The 18,067-nt window shown below is 38.0% G+C and overlaps 1 pseudogene; it reads left to right on the top strand.

Annotated features, from left to right (window-relative positions):
• The first annotated feature begins 11,677 nt into the window (after positions 1–11,677).
• LOC118970753 (U1 spliceosomal RNA) lies at positions 11,678–11,810 on the top strand (annotated as a pseudogene).
• Positions 11,811–18,067: the final 6,257 nt, after the last annotated feature.

Raw genomic sequence — 18,067 nt, 5'->3', positions numbered from 1 at the left:
GATTTTTGGTGTATGTCTCCCACAACAAAACACATATATGGATATGCATAGTTTCTGTTATCTGTGTAGCTGCTCCTTTTTTTGCACTGCTCAGTGACTCAGGAGAGGTCATAGACAACCTGCTGGTTTTATGGTGGGCAGGGGACATGAAGTAGAGGCTTAACCTGCCTTCCTTATCTATCTCCAGGACACAGAGAGTAGTTTACTGCTTAGAATAAGGATTATTTCTCTAACTCTCTGCACCATGTGCATGAGAGGAAGGGAGAGGTGCTCTTGGCAGCTTGAGACACAACTAATTGGAAGGAAGAGAAAACCAAACCAAATGTACCTATAGTGTGTGAAAAGCAATATTGATACTGAAATGCTTAGGACTTGGAAGGAGCTTTGAAGACATGGAGAAGTATGCACACTGTAAGAGAACTTGCCTATTTCTCAGTGTTCTTTTAGGAAATAGGGATGGCAGATATCACAGAATAATGATGCAAGAAGAAATCAAAAGGGTAAATAGAAATGATCAGCAATTTTTTAGAAATACAAATCTTAAGAAATTTCAGAGTGATAACAAATTTTAGTTTCATTGTACACAGAGCTCCTTAATTCTACCCAGCATTTATAAATAAACTTCCTCCCAGAGTCCTTAAATTGCTGCCATTATGATGAGATAGGAAGGAGAGAGTGCTGACACACCACCCCTCTGCTGGACACGTAAGTAAGGCCTAATTCTAATAGCCATTGAACACACATAAAATAGCCACAGCCACCTCATGTAAGATTGAGAAAATAATAGATTTTATTTTACATAAAAAGTCATTTTAATAGAAACCATGACACACCCAACTTCATAACACAATTAACAGTAGAATTAAGCCTATAGACCTAAAAGGAGGCCAGGATCACACTTAGGCTAGTGAAACATGAAGAAGTTACTCTTTTCAGTTGCAAAATGAGCTTCTAAGTGAAGGTTGAGTTTGTTCAGATATGGCAAAGAAATAATTTATATTTATACAAAACTGTAATGCCCCCTCTCTTTGAATATGTAAGTAATGCATGCAGATTTTCTTACCTCACTCTAGAATCAAAATAAGTGGGAGGAGGTAGTCAAAGAATGTGAAACAAAATGATTAAGAGGAGGTGGTGAGAATTTATGTAAAGAGCTACTATCAAAGTCAAAACTTAATGTGCAGAACTTCCCATTGTAGAAAAATAAAAGTTAAGATGGATAATTATGTGAGGGATAAAGAGGCTCTTAAAATAAAAACATACACAATAAAGTTAATCACATATAATCAAATCTTTGATGATGATCTGATATTAAGGATCACTCTCTTGAAGTTCAGAAGGAGTTCATTTATTCCCAGTACTTACTAATTTATGATCCAGGACACCATGAATTTTCAAATGAATATCTTAAGTGGGTTTAGGTAAGATTTTGGAAAAATGTAATATGCAATGAAATTTATTATATGATATATGCTCTTTGGGAGGTAACCCTAAACTATTGCTACTGATTCAAGGAGTGTATTAGTCTCCTGCACACATAGCACATGCTTTGGTGCTTCTGTCAGAAAAAAGCACTGAACTGGACGAACCTAGGATCTCTCCTAATCGGGTGTTTCTCTTTTTAATTGAACATACAATTTGGAAGGTGTCTGCGGTAGTGGCGGCTGAGCATGCTGAGATGTAGAATTGTACAGTGTTATCCCCACCTGTGCTGGTCTCTCCCCATCCGAAGCTGGCTTCAGACTGACTGACCACTGAATGGAAAAGGTTTAGAGATAAATATGTGTTCCTTGAGCACAGCATTCTGGATTCATACCATTGTCAGCCTCAGAGGGAAAGGGAGAAGCCTTCCTTTACTTTCTAGAAAGTATGGACATAATCTGTTATTGTGCAAGACCTTTACACCTGTTTTGATCTTGCACACTTCTAGTTGTTTAAATGCAGATGCTAATACCACAATTAAATTCATAAATCCACATTTTTTGAGTACCATGTTATGGCAGACTATACTCTACATCCTTTCAATATGCTAGCTTTCCTTCCTCTGTCACTATTAAAAACTACTGAGAATGAGTTTAGGAACTTAAAGTGAGGTCACTGCATATTTGTGAGACAAAATGGGCTCCTCCCTGCTCAGCCCACACTACCCAAGGACCAGCTGAGGTGGAAGGGTCATCCATGAAGCATGTGCAGGGAGGTGATGGGTGCCCATCATGCCCCCAGATATCTGAGGTGCTAACTACAGTTAATCTACAATAGCAGTTTCGTGAAATTGACAATTTCTGTAAGAATACAGAATGCAGGATGGATCCAAATTAGTGTAAATTAGGCTTATTGTTAGAGAATAAAGTAGATAGGTAAGATTATGTATCTTTCACATGCCATCCACTGGTACACTCAGATTTATCAGAATCTAATGGGAAATATGATTGCATCAATATTCGGTCTTTTTCCACATTGCTTCTTTGTTTTATTTTAGGAATACCTGAATCCAGCCTTGCCCTAAGATATCCTTGTCTTGAGGAGTACAATTGAATTTGAAATAAGTTTAGTTATTTGTGTCTTTAAGGGGCACTGTTGCTCTTTTTTCTATCAAAATCCAGCAGTCCTATGAGACTCTAGCTTCCTTGTGCATGGTGACACATAGACCTCTCAGGCCACCACTGGCAGACAGGTTTCAACAGATAGTTTTAAGATTTCATTACAACTGAGTATTCTTATTTTTCACACTGGCTCATCAGCATTAACAAGTGGTGGGACCTGGCAAACCCAAGGAGGACCGAGGGCCTGGAGAACTGCTTTCTGTCTTGTTGAGAGCAGGCTAGTTTCTTGGCTGTTGAGACTAAGCTCTGGTCAGAGGTCCTCACCTCATTCTCAGTACGAGGCAGATTATGAGCTCCTTAATGGTAGGAGTAGTAGTATATTTCATTCTCGATTCCAGAGTCCGGCACAGCTTAGCAGAGCACTTGATATTTCCTAAGAATCCATAAAGTCTGCATCCACCTCTAGGCTTTTATGTCAACTTGGGCAGAAAAACTGTAGGGATGAGTTACCCATGTGTGATACCTACCCAACATTAGTCATAACTAGTCATGTTGTTATGTATCTTCAGTTATTCTTGCTGATCTTTGGTCCATATTTCTCTGGACACTGACCCCTGAGACTCAGCCACCACTAGGCCTTCAACGCTTGACTCGTACATCTCTCCATTCATTGTTCTTCATCTGGTTCCAAATCTTTACCTCACTGACTGAATATTTGAACTCAAAGCTCTATCTCTATTCATTCTCAAAGATATCTTCGACATACGGAGTGCAATTAAAATCAGAATAGATTTATTAATTTGTTTTTTGAAAGATATTATTCCTTTGTTTGCTTAGTAACAGAATTCTTGCTCTTTGCTCTGACATCATCCTAAACCCACATTCATCGAAGCACTTTAAAGCAGAGAAGGCCTTAAAAATATCTTGCCTCCACAAGTGCCTCTTTTTTTGAGACAAAGAGAGGTTTTGAGGCTAGAGAGTTAAGCAATTTGTGCATTTCACAAAGTGAGTTGGAAGTGTGGCTGAGGATGCGCTTTCTCCACACGTCGTAGTACTCCTCTGTGCCTCTGGGATGGTCATCTGTGCCTCAGACCTTGCTACAACCTCTGTTCTTCAGATGATTGCCTCAATGAAGCCAGGACAACAGGCATAAATCAGCACAGTTCAGGCAAACCACAGTGAATGATCATCTTACACAGGCACTTCGGACTCAGCATACAACACAGAAGCAAACCAGTCAACTTTGTTTCAAACCCTGTCTTCCTCCTGTGTTCTCTACATTATTTATTACCACCGCCTCCATCTATTTCATCCAAGCAAGAAACCTGAAAGTAAACACTGATTCCTCTTTCTGGCACCCCCATATCTTCAATGTATTTCTCTGCTTTGCCTCCTGAATATTGCTTGAATGTATCTGTTTATTGCATATGTATATAAAGTCATATGTATTTATAATTAATCAATATGGCTTGCAAAATATTGAAAAACAGAAATTCACGTTAATGCAGGCTAGTGTTTTTCTCAATTTAGTTGTGTTTGAAGTATGTATCTTCAGCTGCATTATTGACTCATGATACTCTGAAGAGCCTCATCCGCTTTGGGGAACTTTGGTTCCCTAGTGGCCTGGCACAATAAAGCTCTTCCTGCTAAGGTGATTGTCTTACTTCAACCAGTTCCCTTTTCTCCCCTATTCACCTGACACCAGTTAGATAAAATTAATTGCAAACAGCTAGCTTGATGTAGAGAAACAATGCAGTTTCTCCCAATGCGCTCTCTGACATTTTATATGCCTGCCTCTCTAGTCTTCCCATTTAAGGCCCTCTGGACTTGTTCCCTAGACTACTTTTTCTAGAATCTTGCTTTCATTATGCAGTAGAAACATACAGTAAGTCCCCGATTCCTCCCATATAAACTCTGTTATTGCACTCTTTCTGGCATTCATGCCCCTCAAAACCTGGCTCCCCATACACATCCAGTCCTATGTCCCAATATTTCTCAGCACACACAATTAGCCCAGGCTAGGAACCCAGAATGCTTCCTGGCCCCATCACATTCTTATTTCTACCCTATTGGCTTTGAATTTGCAGTCCTCTCTCCTCCACATCTAGATGATTTCCTCAACATTTAAAAATCCCATTCATCTCAAGAACCAACTCAAGTAACTCAATCTTTAAAAAGCCCACTTGAGAACTTTGTCAAATTAATTCCTCCTCTCTCTGATCCCCTGTAAATGTTTAGTGAGTTATGCAGCTTGTTGTAGATGGAAAAAGCATGAGCCTTGTGACAGATATTCCTGGATTTGAATACTGTCTCTGACACTGATTAGTGGGGGCAGATTATTCTACTTCAAATCCCACATGTTCAGAATAATATACAATTCAAAGTCTTGGGTCTACAGTAAAAAGTCTATTTCTTCAGTTACTATCTCTCTTGTGAATTTTTGAATACAGGAAACATTTCTTACATGCCAACTCTTTGGTCAGATTCAGTGAGTTCTCAGTGGTTGATGTGTTGATCAATTGATAATCCATCCAGATACAAAATGTATGCATTCAAAATCTAGGCTACCTAAACTATTTTAATCAGGGTAATAGTACCTATGACTAAATGCAATTTCTCTTTACAAATTCTATCTTCTTGTAATTCTTTTCACTAACTATGTAATTCCCTGTGTCTTCCATTATTCTTTCTTCTAGATATATATTCCTGTTACTGTTTTTAAACTTCCTATTTTTTTCTCATCCTAATTCACTATTACCAGACTGAGTGCACAATGTTTTTGGTATTTGAATCCTACCGAATTATTTTCTAACATAGAAAGAATGAGACATGTCTAGCAGAAATCTATTCCGAGCCTTGCCATATGTAGCTTCTTCTAAATCAAATCACATTTCACAGGTTTTGGTTGGACTTTTGTTAGGGCAATTGCTATAGAGAAAATGGTAAAAATAGAAAGTGTAACTGATTTGAAGGGACCTTCTTTTGGCTTTCTGAGTCAGTGTCTATGAAGATACTGTTATCAATCACTGTGGTGATTCTACATAAAATTGGTGACTGGACTCGTGCTAACTGTAGGGAAGCTATGATCAGAAAAGGGAGCTTGAGTCAGGACTGCCTACTCTTGGCAGGAGTGTGTGTGAGTGTGTGCACGTGTTTCTGTGGCATGGAATCGTTATCCAGGAAATAAGAATCTGCTGCAGGAAACAGTAAAATCTTACATTGGTGCAAGACAGAAAAATATAAGAGCAAGCAGAGAACCATGTGCATTTCTGTAACCTTAGGTTACAGAAATAATAATAAAAAAACAAACATCCAAAATTCCCTTTCTAGTTTCTGCGGTGTCTCCCAGGAGAGGCAATTATTATTTGCATTGATTTCAGTTTTCAGGCTCCATCTCTAATGTGTCGTAGATAGCCCCCAACTAGTAAATAATTACATATTTTATAGAAATACTATGTTTGTCTTTTTACTATAAGCTTCACAGCCCCAGAGAAAATTAATCTTCTCATTTTATGCTCTGTTACCTGCAGTAAATACACCACAAAATAGAGTAGATAGGGAAAATAAACCCTTCATGATCATCAGAGGAAAACTGTTGACAAACAAGTCTGATTACTGTTAAGTATTGAGGTTTGTGTATGTTTCCACATCTAGAAAACACACTGTAGGAAAAGGCTTAAGTGTCCTTTGATCTACGTTGTCTTTCCATAAAGAACTTGATTAGCAAATGAAGTAATTTTAATGAAGTAGCAAAAGTAAGATAGAAACTGCATTATTCGTTCTTCAACTTTTATGAGTACTAATTATAATTGATCTAAATGGCTCCACTTTTCCAGTACAAAGTCTAAAACTTTAACCTCTATGTGCCCATTTTTTTGTCTTTCTTTGGATTACAGAATTTATTTAAAGCCAGTCTCTCTCCCTGCACCCCGGTTTCCTTTATTCTGACAGCCCCTGTCAGTCAAGACCATGTGTCCATTGTCTTCCCCTCAGTTTGCATCACAAATTGCCTGTCTTTTCCTGCCTGTCTGTGTCTTCATTAATCTTCTCCATCTTGGCAAGTGGCACTGATGTATCTTCCCAGCCCATCCCAAACCTAGGAGTCACCTTTGATTCATCACCTCCTAGCATCCAGACTATTTGGAAAAGTTTGCTTCCACAGAACATCTTAAAACCCTTCATTTCCACCCCCTTCCCTATCACAACTCTAGACTAAGCCACCAATATCTCTTACTCAGTGAATGTTTAGGCTTTACATCATAGCCAGAGGAATCTTCAAAAAATATCAACAAATCACATCACTCCTTGGATTCAAATTGTTAAAAACCTTCCACTGCAAGCCAGTCTTCTTACAATGACCCGTCCAGGGCATCTGTGTCTGGCATGATCTGGCCCAGCCTCTGCTCATGCTCAGCTCACATCACACCTTCTCTTACCCATTTCTCACCCTGGTCTTCTTACTTCCCTGAAACATGCCAGTGATGTTGCAGGTAGCACTTTGAACATATCAATAATGCTGCAGGTGACACTTCGGGTCTTGACATGTTGCCAAGACTATGGCTTCAAAGCCATTCCCTACCTTTTTATAGAACCACACTTTCTCACCCTCCAGCTCAAATGTCACCTCTTCAGACAGACTTTACTGGACACTTTTAAAAAGTAGCCCTTCTGTAGCCATCCTCTGCTACTTTCAGCTATGCCCTCCTGCTTTATTTCCTTTACGGGACTTACCAAAACTCTCATGATCCGTTTGCTATTTGGTCACTCAGTATTGGCTTTCTGCTGCCACTTGAATGTAAGCCTCAGGAGAAAAGGGACCTTATCTCTTGTTACTAGTGTGTCTTTGTGCCCGCCCAGTACCTGGCACACTCAGGGCTCCAGGCAGCCCCTAGAATGGCGCCCCCTAGAGCTGTCAATGTGGCATCACTGAGTACATGCCTCTTCTTTTGGTTTATCTGATGGGATTTTTTGCATGTGCTTTTGGGTTTTTACTCCAGCCGGATCTTTCCTTTCCTCTAGTCTTACCAGAATAATGAGCTTGGTATTGTGTAGACAGACTGAGCCACAGAGGTCTGCAGCATTCCCATGGATGACTTTTTAAAATCTGAAAAATCTCTACCATAAAGGTAAAGTGGATTTGAAAAGAATGACTAATTCCTATGAAGTGGTTAGATCTATAAAATTAGAGCCAGAGAAACAAAAAATTCAACTGATGTAGCAGCCTAGGTGGAAGTTTGCAAGGTTATATAAAAAAGTGGCAGCATGAGGTAAGGATGCTTCTCAAATGTAGCAAATGGGTTACATGACCACCCTCCTTCTTTAAAGTTTCTAAGATAAAGTGCCTAAAAATGGAAGTCAGCCTGACAGTTGAAATTGTGCGAAAAAAATCAGCCTAGATATTTATAGCTCCAAATATCATATTCCTGGCCTATATTTCTGGTCCTTATATGATCCTAACCCTCTGAGAAGATGTATAATGTAATCTAATTGTTTCTTTAACCATAGGAAGATTTGGGATTAAACATGTAAATTTTTAATAAAGTCATTCTATAGCACTGATATTTTTGTGATAAGAAATAGTTTGTGCACATTTGGTATTTTAGTTACTTGGGATATTAGGAGATTTTGGCTTTTTCAAGTAACAAATTAATCTTGTGATTCTAATTTAAAACATGCCATTGAGTAATTGCTTTAGACTTGTAATTTACCAAGATTATATATTGTGTTGGAAAACAAAATAATTTAAGAATAACCATATTTATAGTTTTAATTCTGCTGGTTTCCTAAAAAGCATTAGGGGGAATTTTGTAAGTTAGCCAAAGTACTTACACAGGAAATGAAATATATTAAATTTATGAATGCAATTTAAAACCTCGACAATGTTAAGTTTATAAGTGAGACCACTGTTAAAATTTGTTGGAAGTATAAATAGAATAGAGAGATTTGTATGTTGGATCTAAAGGTTAAGGGCACATACAGGGTTTTGAATATTAGAAGAAAACCACTATAAGATATTTTTTGGATCCTAAAAATTACCCTCGAGATATCAAGTCTGTTGAAATGAGAAACAGAAAGAGATTTTGCACTAATCAAAGGGCTTTTTGAATTAGAAAGCCCAGCTGGGGCCAACATAAGTACACTGTTAGGGGTGAACTCCAACAGACAATGAGAAGTAGGTGTGATAAGAAATTCTGAGTTGCAGTTTTAGCCTTGTAGCTTTGTTGACTGCAGTAGGTTGTCTGCCCTCAAGTAGCCTATGAATAAACAGGAAGTTTCAAAGTTTATGTTTAACATCTCCCATGACCAACTCAGTATCACAAACACTCTGTCCCTCTTCCATCCTTACAGAAAACTTGCAATTTTTTTATTCCCATTTTTTAAATAATTCAATGAATAAGTGGTTTTCCTACTCACACAGCTAGAAAGCAGCACAAGTAGACTTTGAACCCAGGACTCTATAGCTCTGAAGATCTTGCTCTTTTCACTTTACCTAGTTTGCTAAGTAGTTAGTGCATTACTAGGCAGGGTAACTCCAGTTACGATCAGCCTTTATTGTATGGCAGTGCCTTGACCTTTAAAGTATCAACTGCCAGACACTCAGGTGGGTAGATAGGTGAACTTCTCTAGGGTGAGAGAATGAGAAAAATAAAAATGACTTTTACCTTCCTCCAAGTGAACCAGGTGGGCAGATGCTCGTGCGATGCATTTGCAGTTTTACTTGCTGAATTTGCATGTCTCTTGTTTTTATTTTTATTTTTTGTAAACAAGGGAAACATCCACTATACCTGACAATGATGTATAAAATTGTGATGGCAATTCATTTAGAACTTCAGAAACATCTATAAATCCTGTGCCATTTTAGGAGAGAATTTTAGTAATTCTTACTGTTTCACAGCAGAACTGGCCAAGGTGCGTGTGTGTGTGTGTGTGTATGTGTATGTGTGTTCATGTGTTCGTGTTCCAGTCTTCTGTGAAACCTGTATTAACAGGAAAATGTGAAGTTGGCATTAAGTCCATGTAGGTTAGGTTCTGACCTGTGGAAGAGTGAGCTCTATGCCTGGTGCTCTTCTGGAGCTTCAGGAAGAGACTGGTTAGCTTTTCTGACTGATTAAATTATAAATAATTAATATTGGGGGTTTTTGTTAATATAATGACAAAACTCAAAACCCAGGTCATTTGCATTGGACTCGCTGTGGCCTCAACCAGTGTAAAGTTGGGAAGACACTTACATGAGTCAGCTCATGGAGTTTTTGGCCACAGCACCTTGGGGTCATGAAATTGGCACTTAAATCAACCTAGAGGATGGTCATGTTGAGTAGTCATATTGAGTCTCCCTGACCAGTGGCCCCTATGCATATTATTTCTTTAGAAGACCAAAGGAATCATTTCTTTTCTTTACTCTAGCTTCCAGTTTAGCACCAGTGAGAGTGTGAGAGCTGGGTGACATGCAGAATGACAGAAGTGACAGTACTGCAAGGCTGTAAGGAATGGTACCTAAAAAGTTTCAGTGGGCAAAACCTAGAATTCCTTTTTACTGAAACCTAGGAGACAGTATGGGTGAGTTGATAAGTGCACAGATTTAATGACCACCTTACCTGGATTCAAGTTCTTGCCCAGCTACTTATTATCTATGTGACCTTTTAAAATAAAATCAATTGTAGCTATTGTTTTCACCTGTCAGAAACTGCCTAAAAATTATATGAGCTATGGAAAAGGGTTGCTAGCTCAGGGTGCACTCAGGTAAGTGTTGCTGCAGATTTTGTAGAAGACTAAAGAAATACTGAAGGGAAGGGAAACTCAGCTACCTTCTAGTTATTTCTTATCTCTTCACAACAAATTTACTACCAAACATGATTCCTCATTGGCTTTATTTCTATTATATGTTTTGTTTAGAATTTACCCTCTTGAACAGGATTATTCCACTTAGGAAAAATACATGTGTGTGTGTGTGTGTGTGTGTGTGTGTGTGTGTGTGTGTGTGTGTGTTTATAGATATAATTAGGTGATTTGAAGAAATTTGTTATTTAATCTTTGCATACTTTAATACAGAATTCCATTTTTTATTATAGTTGATATACAATATTATATTGGTTTAGGTATACAATATAGTAATGCAAGAGTTACCTACATTATTAAATGCTCACCCCAGTAAGTGTAGTTACTATTTGTCAACATACAATGATATTACAATATCATTGTATATTGACCGAATTACAGTTTTAAATTAAAACATAAAGTAGAAAAGCATGTACTTTAGTCTCTGGATTGTCACTGAAACATACCCATTGTGAGCTTCTTCTTGGTCCAGATGAATATCCCAGGGGCAGCAGAAATGCCTAGAAGTTTAGTAGAAAAATAGACTCTCATTTGCCGAAGCCACTGGCCCAAATTCCTTAATCAGCATCCTTGCTATATGTTGACTCTTATCCACTGGAAACAATCATTCTCTTGAACAGTAATGTCCAAATGAGGCGTATGCAGGACATTGCATTGGTGCATGGGAAGGAAACATGGGCACTTCTATTTGTACTTATTTTGTCCTATTTCAGTTATACTTTTGTGTATGCATTATAATGTCCAAAATTTATATGCATATGTATATACACACACATATATATGTGTAGATATTTACATACAAAACAGAAAAACATATGTATATATTTGATATCATATAGACAATGTTTAAATAATGCTTTATTTCCAAAGGATTGTGATTTAAAAAAAAAAATTGGGTGTGATTTTAAAAATGTTAGCACACCATTGTTTTAAAGAACATATGCAGTTATGACTTACATCCTGAGCGTTATAATGATCAAAAAGTAAACAGTAAGTCCAAATTACAGTGAAATTATTTAGCTTATACTTTTTGGCTATAATTAAATTCCAGTTAGATCTCTATGCACTTACATTGTAGGCATTTTTACCTTGCAAATAGTCAGTTGTTATCACAGTTAGAACTGAATAGCTTATCATATAAGCACAAAATAAGTAATGATCAATGCCTGAGCTTTCCCACTCAACAGAGATGAATGACCTATATTTTGGCTAAATTCTATTGACTAAAGAAATTCTACAAGATATATTTGAGCATAAAATCTCATATGCCTTTTGCTGACATTAAAAAGCTCCAAGTTATACTTACCTGGCAAGGGAAATACCATGATCACGAAGGTGGTTTTCCCAGGGCAAGGCTTATCCATTGCACTCTGGCTGTGCTGACCCCCGCGATTTCCCCAAATGTGGGAAACTTGGCTGCATCATTTAAACTAAGAGCGAAATAGGCATATTGAAGAGAAATCAGCATCAGTGTGGTGTGCATTATTCAGGGCATTTTATCCAAACCCTATAGTTCTATTATTCCTTCTAGGTAAATGACTTATTACTTTATTTATTATTACTTCCACTGAAGATTGGGGAGGGAAGTATATCAATCCCAAATTAATTAGTTGGACTCTTTGCTATTATCCAAATACATAACAAAATATAAATATGGAATGGGCTTGAGGCACGGGATACCTTTGAAATATCTGTCCTTGCCTTTCCTTCTGCCTATTAACACGGGGAACTGACTGTTTAGTATGTGATAGCTGTCCTTTGAGTCCCTCAAATTTCTATGCCATGTATGATCTCTTGAATCATTTTTGTAATTTCTCAGGAAATTGTTCTGGATAAAATAGAAATATATGGAATGCTAAGTTCCACAGGTAAGTGGATGTAGGGCTTGTTAAATGACTTAAGGATTATTCGACAGAAGTTGGCTTTGATAAATTATTTCTTGAAATAAAAAAATTGGTTTTTCCAACTCTTAATTGAAGAGATAAATTTCTACTGCTAATGAGACCAGTTTCAAAATCCAAAGAGTATAAAACACTACTGAGAGCAAGAAGATGTAAATACATTCACAGAGACACCATGTACATGGATAAATATTCAATATTATTAAGAGTTATTTTCTCCCAATTTATAAATTTTGAGAGGAAGTATCTATAAAGTTAGGTAAAGACTGTTCTTTAGCCATGATAACTTGTGGCCACCAGAACTAGTTCAAACCCATTCAATGGATCAGTGACATAGAGGGAGACATACAGAAAGAATGCGGTGGGATGATGGAGGCAGAGATTGGAGTTACGCAGCTGCAAGGCAAGGAACGCCAAGGACAGCTGGTGGCCACCACCAGAAGCTCGGAATAAGCAAGGAAGGTCTCCACCCAGAGCCTCCGAGGGAGCATGCATGCATTTATGAGCCATTGGTTTCAGACTTTCAGCCTTGAGAACTGTGAGAAAATAAACTTCTGTTGTTTGAAGCCATCCTACATAGTGGTAACTTCTGACAACAGCCTTAATAGACTAATACACCTAGGTTTTAATATTTGACAAACTTGATATTAGAAAAATAGTTTCCTTTTCTTCTTTTTTAAATGAATATACCACTGTCTTTTTATTTCAGATATTGACTGGTAGGTGGACTTACCATCTTTGAACAGTTCATTGAGATCTTATTCAAAATTCCAGAAGACTTTGTGGTAGAAATTGGTGAGCTGATTTTAGATTTTATAATGAAATACAAAGAACCTGGAATAGCCAAACAATTATGGGGTAGAAAACAAAATTGGAGGATCACTTACTAAAAAGCTACAGTATTCAAATGTGGTATTGGAATAAAACTTTTAAAAACAGATCAAGGAACAGAACAGTGATACTGAAATAGATTCACATTTATATAGTCAACAAATTTGGGGCAAACTGTGGGAAAAGTAGACTTCCCTGTGTTCCGCAGTTTCATTTCTGGTCTCCCTTGGGCCTCTTCCCATTTTCCTTCCAGGTATTTCTTCTAATAAATCTCTTGCATGTTTAGTTTTATTTTGGTGTATGCTTCTCAGAGGACGCTTACTAACACATCTATTTATATTAAAATACAAAGATGAATTAAAGAGTACTAGTAAGTTTTTAAAACCAAACACAAAAATTCAAAAGCAGTTGGTAGTTTTAGGTTTAGTTAGGTGTTTCATACATTAATTGGGATTAAAGATTAATTTTCCTCTGTTAAAGGTACTTTACTGGAAAAAAAACTTTGACACACTGCGCTGGTAAATAGTTATCAAATGCTCATGAAGTAATTCAGTATTTCTTATAATTGACTCGCTTTTAAAAATTGCTTCTACAAAATATATAATATCTAAATTACCTCTGTCCTACTTATTAATGTTCTTGCTTTGTATCTTGTACAAGTATAGTGGCAGACTCAATAAGGCTTAAATGAAGCTCATGTGAAATGATAGTCTCTGAGGTTCTGGCTACAGTTCTTGTTACCAGTAACCAAGCCATCAGTTAGCCTCTACTGGGAATCATTTTGATCAATTTTAAAAATTAAATTAACTTAATTGAAGAGACTAATTTCTACTGCTAATGAGATCAGCTTCAAATACAAAAGTGTCACTGTTCAACCTCTGTAACATTGAATAATACTCTTTGTAGAGTCTAGTAAATAAAAGAGCTCCAAGCTTATGTAACTTACTGATTTTTATCAATTTCACCTTAAGAAGCAGTGTCCCCTTTCAGAATTTAGAGGGGTGTCTCCCTCTTGATCTTATTTCTGCTTCTGTCATTAGCTATGCACCTGCATGTGGCTCTCTTCCTTCTATGATAGAGAAGTTAGGATAATTATCAGCACATGTCCAAAAATGATCAAGTAAATCTGCATTTGATAGACATTTGTTTTTCCAACTCATTATAAACAAAACATTAGATAAAGCAGCCTATGATGAATTTAGGAGATTATAAATATTTTTGTTTTCTTCTAATTTTTATAAGGCAGTAACTAGTTAGTAGACAATTAAATGTTGAAGCAGATTCCTCCTAGGTGCTTAATAAGAATTGGATATACTGACCTTTAGACATATATAATCATATTTATCTACCATCTATCTTTCAGATTTTAAAAACAAAAAATATTAATTAGAACTAGTGCTGTGCAATTTCAAACAGCTGAGATTTTAAGGAAATCAAGACATGTCATTAAAGTCTATTAAGCTGTTATCCTATTAACTGTAAAAATATTCTGTTGAAATTCATTGTAGACTTTATTCCTTTTAGTCAGGAAATTATAGATTTCAATTGTTGCTACAAAATATGGTTATCTGGAAAATTCAAATGTGATCAACTAAAGGAAAGTGCTAAAGAGAGAAAGAAAGTATTTTAAAAGTAGAATTGGTGCTATCAAAGCAGCTTGAAAGTATGTGAAAAATGACAGCAAGTTATTGAAGCTTTAGGGATTGCTGTGATCCTGGGAAAACAATGGCTACGGCAAGGAGGATGATTAGCAGCCACAGACTGTAGCTGTTTTATATGTGCATTTCTGGTATTTACATTTTTAACTTAAGAAATAGAATACTAAAAAAAAAGAAATAGAATACTGTTTTATATATTTTAATACTATCATATTTTTTATTAATAACTCTTTCAAAACAGATTTATCTGTCTACTTCTCTTAAAGGGTTGCTGTATTTTGAGACATTTTAAAACCACTTTTAGGTTTTGAACATTTGTCAAGGATATGTCCAATTTTGTAATGAAAGTCATTAGTTAAATGTAATTAGTTTAGTAGCTATTTACTGTAAAGTCTATTTTCTGGAATGTATTCTTTATTTTTCCACTAGCTTGTACTGTTGAAATAAATTGAAGTTAAGAAGCCATTGCCCATCTCTTTGTCACAGAGGGGAGGAAGGGTTGGTTTAAAATGAGTTTGGAACTGCCCTCCTAGGAGGAAAAAGATTTTCTTTCACCTTACACAGTAGAAGAACACAGTTACAGGACTAGGAATGTAAAAATTATGTAAATATTCACTTTATATGAATATTTACACAGAGAAGGTTTTTAGTGACAGTCATAGCAAGTCTCGTAGGACAATGTGGAAAACCAGTGTGCGTACTGTGTTTGTGCCACCAGCATTACGCAGTCATGCCTCGCTCTCCAGTTAGCAGAGTATCTAGGGAACCGCTGTCTGGTCTGTGTGACATCTTCCATGAAAATCATTTTGCTGAAAAGCAGCTAAGTAATATTGCATGTTAATAGGGGGAAGTAGTATTAAGATAAAAAAGATGTAACCATGTTACATTTTATTTCAGTGGGTACTTTCTTAACCATTTTTAGCTAATCTCCCAGCTTAGTATGTGTAATTATGGCATGTGTTAAAACCAGTCAGGCTGTTAAGCACACACTCAGATGTGTAGCTACTGGTGTGATATATCAATCATTTTCTGTGATGCCACACAGCATTAGTCACCATTATTGCAGTGTGCAGCCTTGATAAACACTTAGTGCTAAAGGAGAAAATGTCCAGAATATTGCCTAATGTTTGTGATCTCTGCATCTGTATTATGTTTCTCATGTGGTTCTCCTTGCTTCAATTCATCTGGTTTCATTTGTTAAATTTGCGCAAATTCTTAACATAAAAGTATCCCCAAATGTGTTCTTTGTAATTAGGTTGTAATTTTGAGCAGAGGTTCTAGTGACATTTAAGAGCAAACTGAGGGGCCGATGGGACATGTCAGCTCTGGAGAATTTAGAAAGGGAATAGCAGAACTAATTTATGCAGGTCTGGGAGTTGATTATTTTATGCACAGAGACTTGCAAACTAGAAACTTCTTCAGTTGTTGTCCCCCTTTATTTCTTTCAGTTCAATCCATACATCACACCTGTCAAATATTTAGTGTTTCAGTTTGCATCAGTTCAAGTAAACTTCTTAATGGCAGTTTGCTTTCTTGACAATACCTATCTGCAACTTCAGAGGAGCATCACACTGGTGTTTCTCGATTTTAAGCTAAACATCTCTCTCAAAAGGTCTCACAAGTTTCAATCATTGAAAACTTGGGGTGTGGCAAACAGAACCCTTTATCAAAGTTCAGTGATATATTTGGTAAATTACCATGAGCCAGTTTACACCTGAGGGTCTAAAATAAACATTGAAAACCATTTATTTGTCATACAAAGGAATTTTGAACACAAACTAAACAACATAAAAAGGTAGTCAACATTTTGGATGTTTGGTGAGAAGTAACAGCTGAAGGGACAGCCAAAGGCGGCACTCAAGTCCCAGCCCTGAACTGAAGCTGGTTGCAGCTACCTGCCCAGGGCCATCCGCTGCTCTGCGTCTGTAGGTCCTCTTGCTTCAGGGGTGAGCTGGTGCCGCCCTTGGCGCAGAGCCCAGACGGGTCCCACAGCTCGCCCCCGCCCTGTGGGGGAACTTGCTTAAGGACAGTCCTCCCTGTGAACCTATTGCCCTTTCGGAGGGTGGCCTTTCATTTTCATCTCTGCCCTCTGGCCTTAGGACCTGTGGTATGTCAGCTGTTGCCTCTTTCCTGAGTGGCACGTGGGCATCACTGAGCACAGGTGTCTCTGCTCCTGATCTGTATGCTGGGGCACTGGAGCCTGAGCTTCCACTCGCCCGGCAAGTGTTTCAAGTGTGCCCTGTTGAGGCCTTGCTGTTTCCAGACCACGGTGGAGCAGAGGTTATTGTTTTCTGATAGAGTCTGTTCCGTTGTCCTCGTGCCTCTCAGCCGAGCTGATGTCTGCCAGCGCTTCCTGGCCAGTCCACAGTGTCGGCAAAGCCTCTTCCTGTTTCAGAGCCAAAAGAAAAATTAAACATTCAGTAGACTTAACCACAGTCATCTCCGAAGGCTCCTAGCAAGTCAGGCTGCCTGGGTACAGCAGAGAAGTGGTCTCCAGAGAACCTCTTTCCCTTCTAAGTGGGTCCCCTGCGGGAGGATCAGACCATGCTCACAGTGTGGGAACTACGAGCTGGAGTTTCAGCCTGTATTCTTATTTGGAAGATAGGGAACTGAAGAAAAGGGGCCTTGCTCAAGGTGGTTAGGCTGGATCTGGAAGGAGAAGTTAAATAGAAAAGTTTCTTTTCAAATTCATCACGAGCCCATGCATCTCTGGATGTGCATCCATCCTGTGTTTGGTGCTGTGGTTTCCTGAATTCCAAGCACCCTTTCCCCTCCTGTACACCAGTCCAAATCCTTCCTGACCTCAGTCCTGCTTCCTCTGTTAGGATTGTGTCAACTATGTTAGCTCACTTTACCTTCTTCCTTTTTGGGGTCCCTAGACCTTTTAGTGTCAGGACTGTAGCCTGTAATTGCTAAAAAATACAACCCCCCAAATCCTCATTAAAGCACAGATTCTGATGTGGTACATCTGAGGTGGGGCCCAAGCTTCTGCTTCCTCAGCAGCTCCCACGTGAGTGCAGTGCGGTGGCTCCTGCATCCCCTTGGAAAGTGTACGTGCCACTTCACCGGTTCCTGAGTACCTTTAAAGGGAACAAGCTTTATGGGTATCATGTGGGGCTACTTGTAAAAGGCCAGTGCTAGGCAATTTTACTCATTCTCACCTGATGAAACAATATCTTGGGTCGAGGCCCCTGCATCTGTATTCTCCACAAACTTTAAATCATTCTAAGTCACAGCCACTGACTACTTTTAGCCCAACATCTATATTTTGCTGACAAGAAACTGGGTTCCAGAGATG

The sequence above is a fragment of the Manis javanica genome, chromosome 1 (assembly GCF_040802235.1).
Source record: "Manis javanica isolate MJ-LG chromosome 1, MJ_LKY, whole genome shotgun sequence".
Taxonomy (NCBI): Eukaryota; Metazoa; Chordata; class Mammalia; order Pholidota; family Manidae; genus Manis; species Manis javanica.
The sequence above is the reverse complement of the archived record's forward strand: the minus strand, read 5'-3'. Positions and strand labels throughout refer to the sequence as shown.